Below are 6,635 nucleotides of genomic sequence, written 5' to 3' on the forward strand. Positions count from 1 at the left end.
CCTACACTTTTTTACATGATTGTTCCTTAGCCACCTATTTCCTGTAGCTTATAGATAGCAAGTTTTCATTGTTGCTTCTTTCAATTAAATGGCAATATCAGGAAAATAAAATTTTGTTTGTTTAGAAGCCACACCTGGCAGTGCACAGGACTTACTCCAGGCAGTGCTCATGGAATGATGTGGTTGCCAGTAGTGGAACCCGCATCAGTGTGTGGTAAATGCCTTGCCTGCTGTGCTATCCTCCAGCCCCAGAAAAAAAATATTTAACTTAGGCTGATAACACTTTTAATTTCACATTGTCCCACAAATAAAGATAATTATTATTAACTATGATTAAGCATGGTCCTTTTTTTTAAATTCCAAAGAATCTTATTCTGCTTCAACTTTAATGCCTTCATGAGCCTTTTAGTTACCAAAGTAAAACCGGAAATGAAATATTTCTGTTTTACATGGTCCTTAATCAAATTTGTGAAGCCAACAACAATTGAAAGAAAGAAAGAAAGAAAGAAAGAAAGAAAGAAAGAAAGAAAGAAAGAAAGAAAGAAAGAAAGAAAGAAAGAAAGAAAGAAAGAAAAGGAAGAAGGGGCTGGAGTGATAGTACAGTGGGTAGGGCACTTGCCTTGCATGCAGCTGACCTGGGTTCAATCCCTGGCATCCCATATGGTCCCCTGAGCACCGCCAGGAGTAACCCCTGAGTATCACTGGATGTGACCCAACATAAGGATTTAAAAAAAGAAAGAAAAAGAAAAGTAATAGAAATTTGTGAGTGGGCTAACACCTCATTGTTGAGTATTAGGGTCTCATCCAAAAAGATGACTGACTTATAATGTTCTTTTTCAAAGAGGAAGACTTTTAGCTACTTTAGAGAAATACATACAACATTATTCAAAAAGGGTGGGGTGAGTAGAGTAATAGTACAGCTATAGGACACTTTTCCTGTTTGCAGCTGATCTTGATTCAATCCTGGCAACACATGTGGTCCACCACGCCTTACCAGAAGTGGTCCCTGAGTGCAGAGCTAGGAGTAAGCCCTGGGCACCACTGGGTGAGGCCAAAACAATAAATAACTAAGAAGAAACATATGCAAAATACGTGCAACCAACATACACAGTGGACAGAAGTGAAGCACACACATAGCCCTTACATTCAGTGGCAGGAGAGAAACATGAGCACATGATGCGTTTTGGAATGCTAGTTCAGAGAGAAGACTGAGTTGGGAGCAGTTCCACTTACAGATGCAGCACCTGCCTTTTCCACTCAGTTCAACGCTCAGACACATTCTCTGTGCAGTACGCACCCCTCCCACTAGGCTCGGATCCATTGTGGTGAGGACCACCGCTCAGATAACCCAGCCTGTATCCCCCAGCCCTGGGCTTCTCGCTCAGGACAGTAGCTAGGGGCCTGGATGCAAAATTGTTTTCCCTTTTCAGAGACCGAGGCAGAGTGGGGTGTTGGAGCTTTTAGGATGAGAACATGGAGACTACCGTTTTTTCTCTTTTTTTCCCCCTGTTCTTGGCCTTCTTTGCTGTTTTGTGATCACAAATAAGAGCATGAAAACATGAAGGGTTTGGACATTAAAACTGACTTTTCAACGGCATGAGTGCAAGAGGTGTTTTCGGGCAGAAAGGACAGAGTTTTGGACTGACAGTGGTGCCCCTGTGGGTGCACCCAGTCGGTCACTGGGTCACTCCTGGTTTAGTCAACGCTTGCTCTTAACACCCCCATGGTTTTTGCAAGACCAAATTCCTTATGTTTCTCCTACTGCTTAAAACACCCAGAGGGTTGGACCAGAGAGAGCGTGGCTGTGGGGCGTGTGGTGGGGGTTTGGTAAGACACTGGCTTTTGTATGTGCTTGACCCTGGATCAAATCCCCAGACTAGGAGTGAAACCATGATCCCAGCCAGTGTCATACCCAAACAAAAATAACAAACCAACAACAAAACCTGAATACTAGCTGACTACAAAATCTATTCCGCAATTGATAAACATGCCAAATAAGTTTGAGGAATATTAAATTAGCACATTAAAGGCTTTAGAAGTCTACAATAAAGATCACTTGTATCACTTGTCACTTGTCATCCCATTGATCTTCGATTTGCTCGAGCAAGCATCAGTAACATCTCCATTCGTCCCTGTCTCGTAGCCAATGATATCTGCTCGCTTCAGGAACAGGAAGAGCGTCAAACTGTTCATTGGTGTTCATTCAAGGTTTTGACAAAGAAGTCTGACCATCTCATTGGTGGGCAGCTGCACGGTCTTTTGACGTTCCGTGGAATCCAGTCAGTAACAGCTCTAGACCAGCAGTCATCTCTGAATCGCATTACGTGTCCAACCCATCTGATTTTTGACACCCTGGCAAACGAGACAGTGTCCCTGATTCCTGACCATTGACGGAGGTCAGAACTCCAGATTCCTTCTCTCACTTGAGTGAAACGTGATATTCCAAGTAGAGCTCTTTTGATTCCTCTTTGGGATACCCGAATAGCATTCTCATCCTGTTTTGTAGGGCCCAGGCTCTTAGGCATATGTTAGTGCAGGAAGAACGGTGGAGTTGAAAAGATGTGCCCAGAGCTGGAGGTTCTTTGTCCTCTTAACCTCTTCTTTGACACTCTTGAAGGCGTTCCATGCTGCTCTCTTCCTCCCGGGCAGTTCTGGCGCCAAGTCGTTCCTCGTGCTGAGTTATTGACCCAGGTACACATAGCTGCTGCATTCGGAGATGTTCATTCCATTGAAGGCAAATGGAACGTCAGGGACTAGTTCATTTTTCATGAACATTGTTTTGGTGGGATTCAGCTGCAGTCCGACCTTTTCACACTCGCAGTAGGCCAGCATTTGTGCCACTTGGCTAATGTTTGGCATTATGAAAACAATGTCATCAGCGAAGCGGAGGTGGTGTAGTTGCTGACCATCTATCTTCACTCCCATTCCTTCCCATTCCAGTTGTCACATTACAATAAAGATAAGTAACTTATTTAATCAAATTATTTCCACCTAATCTATGTACCAAACCATTTTGACCACTGGGATGATGTCAGTGTCTTCAGCGTTTCCTTGAAGTTTCAACATCTCTAACTACTTGGAGGTAAAACTTTGAATCTACTTTAGAAGTCTGTCTTTAGCTCGGGACATTAGAGGTCACTGATGTTCATTTCTGCCCTACCCTGCCACCTCTGTTGTTTATTGCCTGGGAGCCAGCCCTAAGAAGCATATTTGGATGAATATACAAAATATATAAAAAATGTTTTTCACTGGATTATAAATTCTCTCTATTGTAGGTAAGTAGGCTCCTAAAAACAGCTTTCCTCTCTCCAGTGTTATTTATACTAAAATGACATACAAACTCACTAGTACATAGTATGTGAATTGCAAGCTCCTAGTTTCCAGATAAAGCTGAGACGAATACCAACACTACCAACTGAATATCAAACTTAAGGATGCTGTTTCTCTGTATTTCAGCTCTGCAGCTCCTGAAGCCCTTGCTCGGAGGTCCAGGCTAGGTCTATGGATTGCAGTACAAAACTGAACAGCCAAACTTGGCCAGAGAAAGGCTTGATGGAAATTAGTATACAAAATATTTGAAAAATTCTTTGCTTTTCTTTTATTTCATGGTTGGAGGGGCACACCTGGCAGTGCTCAGGGCCTACTCCTGGCTCTGTACTTAGGGATCACCTCTGGTAGGGCTCTGGGGGCCGTATGGGATGCTAAGGATCCAACCAGGATCTGCAACTGCATGCAAGGCAAGCATCCTACCCCTTGTACTATCTTTCTGGATCTTAGGTTGATGTGTGTGTGTGTGTGTGTTTCTGTGTGTGTGTGTGTGTGTGTGTGTGTGTGTGTGTGTGTGTGTGTGAGAAGCAAGATTTATTTTACTGAAACTTCCTTAGAAGATGGAAGGGTAGAGAAAGACAGGAAATACATGTTCAAGAGAGAACTTCGGAGTGCAAAAAACAAAAAGACAAAGAGACAAGCAAACGGGATCCATGTTTAAGGAACAATACAGGCTAGAAGCGCAAGCCTATTTTCATCATTATTATTAAAGTTTGTGAAGCTCCTGTTTGTGTATTAATTTGGATCTAAGGATGACTTATAAAGAGAATAATTTGTTGGGGCTGGAGTGGTAGCACAATGGGTAGGGTGTTTGCCTTGCACGTGGCTGACCCAGGTTTGATTCCCAGCATCCCATATGGTCCCGTGAGCACCACCAGGAGGAATTCCTGAGTGTAGAGCCAGGAGTAACCCCTGTGCATTTCCGGGTGTGACCCAAAAAGGAAAAAAAGAAAAAAGGTTGATTGTTGCTATCCTAGATATACATAGAGCAGTCTTCTGTTCCCAGGGTCCTTCTAGAATGTCTACACCTCCTCTATCCGCTTCCTTGGGCCCCTCAAGGAACCCAAACCTTTCCACTTCAACATTCACTAATTCACATTAAAATGTTAATAACTAATAATGATTATATTGTATTACCCTTCTTAAAGATCTCTATGTTAAAAGCATCATACAATTGAAAAACATTCAATGCTGAAAAAAATGAGCATTTAAGAGAAAAAAAGGAAAAATAAATAATTATCCAAGAATCATCAGTGAGAGCCACTATTGCAAATTTAGTTGCTTCTTCCCAAGCTGTTGGTTTATATCTGGGGCCAGTTTATCTTCTGATAAACCCCATATGTACATGAGAAAACAACTGTGGGTAGCATTTCAGAATGTGCTGCCATTCTTGAGAAATTAATGTACTAGTAGGGTAGCAGTTTTCATTTATTTTTGGAAACTAGTTCCTGAGAAGCTTATTGTGACATATATCAAAATGACATCTCAGAGTCTCTGACTGGTCACTGCCCAACTCTTCAAGAGAGGGATCAAGTGTGCTAAGCATGCTCCTATATTCTATCCTAGGTACTTAAACTTTTCTCTTCCAGAACATTCTCTCTGTCTCATGGGGTTGGAAGGGAAGGAATCTGGACCCCTGGACCCTCATCTGTGTCACACAAGAGACTCTGGGTGACTTTGGATTGTTATTTTGTCCCCTATCTGCACAACGGCTGAGAAGTGTCTTGAGGCTACAGAACTCTTGAATCTTTCATTATTTTTTCAGATACTTTTAGGAGCCCTTGGAAAGGTCTAGTGTATAAGGGACACTGAGTCACAGAAGAGTTGGTCACTCACTCAAAGCCACACAACTTTTTAGGACCCCATTTACATAAGAGCGTGCTTTCTAACCCAGAAATGCTAGACGTTTCCCCTGAACCTTACACAATATGAAGGTCATTTAATTTTGTGATTTTTTTATATGATTTCTTTTTTATTTCTTTTGTGGAAGGGGGTGGGGGCGACCACAGCTGGTGATGCTCGGTGCTCAGGGGTTACTCCTGGCTCTGCCATGGCTGGTCTTGGGAGACATGCGGTGTCAGGGATGGAATTCAGGCCAGTCTCCTGCAAGGCAAGCCCTGCCTGAAGTGCCATCTCTCCAGAACCATTTTTTTTTTAATTTAAACACCAACCCTAAACACATTTCTGACCATCTAGCGATGCCTTCCTTCAATCAGCTCTCAGTTTCATTGTTTGAATTTGTGTCCTGTATGTATTCTTCTTTCTTTCCATTTATGGGTGACACCCAGTGGTGCTTACTCCTGGCTTTGCACTCAGAGATCACTCCTGGAGGGGCTCTGCGACCACTTTGTGGTGCCAGGAATCAAAGCCAGGTGGCACATGTGCAAGACAAGCGGCCACTCCTGTTGGTATTTTTCTTTTCTCTCTCTCTTTCTTTCTTTCTCCCTCTCTCTCTTTCTTTTTCTTCCTTTCTCTTTCTTTCTTTCTTTCTTTCTTTCTTTCTTTCTTTCTTTCTTTCTTTCTTTCTTTCTTTCTTTCTTTCTTTCATCCTTTCTTTCATCCTTTCTTTCTTTCTTTCTTTCTTTCTTTCTTTCTTTCTTTCTTTCTTTCTTTCTTTCTTTCTTTCTTTCTTTCTTTCTTTCTTTCTTTCATCCTTTCTTTCATCCTTTCTTCCTTTCTTTTGAATCACCATAAGATACAGTTACAGACTTAGAAACTTTCACAATTACATTTCGGTCATACAATGATCAAGCACCCATCCCTCCACCAGTGCCCATTCTCCACCGCCAGTGTTCCTAGTATCCTTCCTGCCACGCCCACCCCTTCCCACCCCCTGCCTCTGTGGCAGGCACCTTCCTTCTTACTCTCTCTCCTTTTGAGTGTTATGGTTTGCAATATAGGTACTATGAGGCCATCCTGCTTAGTCCATAGTCTACTTTCAGCACACATCTCCCATCCTAAGCAAGCCCTCCAACCATCATTCACTTAGTGGTCCATTTTCTATCCCAGCTGCCTTTTCCCCCAGCATGTGATTCAGGCTTCCAGGCCGTGGTGCAATCCTCCTGGCTCTTATCTCTACTGTCTTTAGGTGTTAGTCTCCTATTATGTTACTTTATATTCCACAAATGAGTGCAGTCATTCTATGTCTGTTCCTCTCTTTCTGACTCATTTCACTTAGCATGATACTCTCCATGTCCATCCACTTATATGCAAATTTCATGATTTCATCTCTTCTAACAGTTGCATAGTATTCTATTGTGTAGATGTACCAAAGTTTCTTTAACCTGTCGTCTGTTCTCAGGCACTCG

Source organism: Sorex araneus, chromosome 1 (assembly GCF_027595985.1).
Source record: "Sorex araneus isolate mSorAra2 chromosome 1, mSorAra2.pri, whole genome shotgun sequence".
Classification (NCBI taxonomy): domain Eukaryota; kingdom Metazoa; phylum Chordata; class Mammalia; order Eulipotyphla; family Soricidae; genus Sorex; species Sorex araneus.